At 44.6% G+C, this 1,842-nt stretch overlaps 1 protein-coding gene across 1 annotated transcript in view; it reads right to left on the bottom strand.

Moving 5' to 3' along the window:
- Positions 1-1,842, bottom strand: part of HEATR3 (HEAT repeat containing 3) — a 68,253-nt gene that overhangs the window by 16,822 nt on the left and 49,589 nt on the right. The gene's annotated exons all lie outside the window — the stretch shown is intronic.

Raw genomic sequence — 1,842 nt, 5'->3', positions numbered from 1 at the left:
GAGAAATAATAAATGATTGTTGTTGTTTTAAGTCACAGAGTTTTGGGGTAATTTGTTATGCAGCAATAGATACACTCATTTCCTGCCCCACAGTGCCTGGGACTCGATACCATTCCGATCCCCCGCTTTTAGGTTACCCGGGTGGAAGAGAGGCAGCTTCTGTTCAAATTTTAATCCCGGTTGATTTTATTTTTTGGCTCTTTCATTTTCAGATATGTAAAATGTACCAAAATAGGGGACTTCCCGTAATGATCACAGAACAAGTAATAGGAGACCTGGGATAGAGTAATTATGTGACTCCTCCCGCCTTCATTTTAATCTTGGCTCAAACGTTACCTCTTCACAGAGGCCTTTTCACACTAACTGGCCTAGTGTAACGCCTCATATCATTCTGCTTTTATTGTTTTCTTCATAGCTAATATCACATAAAACATTTATTTCTACTAGAATGCAAACTCCACGACCATAGTGACCTGGCTTATCTTGTTCACGCCTGCAACCCTAGCATTTAGAACAGTGTACGACATAAAGCGTTCAATAAATACAAGTTAAAAGAATGAATGACCTTGGGCTGGGTGTGGTGGCTCACGCCTGTAATCCCAGCACTTTGGGAGGCTGAGATAGGCGGATCACGAGGTCAGGAGATCGAGACCATCCTGGTTAACATGGTGAAACCCTATCTCTACCAAAAATACAACAAATTAGCTGGGTGTGATGGTGGGCGCCTGTAGTCCCAGCTACTCAGGAGGCTGAGGCAGAAGAATGGCATGAACCCGGGAGGCAGAGCTTGCAGAGAGCCGAGATTGCACCACTGCACTCCAGCCTGGGCGACAGAGCAAGACTCCGTCTCAGAAAAATTAAAAAAAGAATGAATGACCTGGAAGAGGTTCCTTAACCTCTCAGCTAAGGTTCCTAAATCTCAGCTTCCTCAGCAGGATGATGAAGTAATAAGGCCTGTCTCTTAAAACATGGTACCTAACAGGCACTCAAACATTAGCGTGAAGTTGTTAATACATTTGAGTTTTTTTTGAGACAGGGTCTTGCTCTGTCACCCAGGCTGGTGTGCAGTGGTGTGATCTAGGCTCACCGCAGCCTGGACCTCCTGGGCTCAAGCAATCCTCCTGCCTCAGCCTCCCGAGTAGCTAGCACCACAGGCATGTGCCACCATGTCCAGCTAATTTTTCTTGTATTTGTAGAGACGGGGTCTCATCATATGTACAGGCTGGTCTCAAACTCTTGAGCTCAAGCAATCCACCCACCTCAGCCTCCCAAAGTGCTATGATTACAGGTGTGTGCCACCCTGTCCAGCCAATTTGTTGCTATTAAACTTCAAAAAGTTACCACATTGACTGTGAAATGTATATTTGATTAAAGGTCTAAATATAGCCCTATAAATTTATGAATTGTACACAAAGAGGTGATTCAAAATGTCTTTACTCTTAACAACTTTGAACAGTATTTAAGAATTTGTAGCACGTCTAAATGTAGGTACATAATCAACGCAGGAGTAATTACACTCAGGTGAATTTTTCAGACTGATTTTAATATTTTTTTTTTTTTGAGACAGTCTCACTCTGTCGCTCAGGCTGGAGTATAGTGGCAAGATCTGGGCTTACTGCAACCTCCGCCTTCCAGGTTTAAGCAATTCTCCTGCCTCAGCCTCCCAAGTAGCTGGAATTACAGGCGTGCACCACCACGCCCAGCTAATTTTTGTATCTTTAGTAGATATGGGGTTTCACCATGTTGGCTAGGCTGGTCTTGAACTCCTGACCTCAGGTGACCTGCCCGCCTTGGCCTCCCAAAGTGCTGGGATTATAGCTGTGAACTACCACGCCCAGCCTG

Source organism: Mandrillus leucophaeus, unplaced genomic scaffold (genome assembly GCF_000951045.1).
Source record: "Mandrillus leucophaeus isolate KB7577 unplaced genomic scaffold, Mleu.le_1.0 Scaffold348, whole genome shotgun sequence".
Taxonomy (NCBI): Eukaryota; Metazoa; Chordata; class Mammalia; order Primates; family Cercopithecidae; genus Mandrillus; species Mandrillus leucophaeus.
This window is presented reverse-complemented; position numbering and strand designations above follow the sequence as displayed.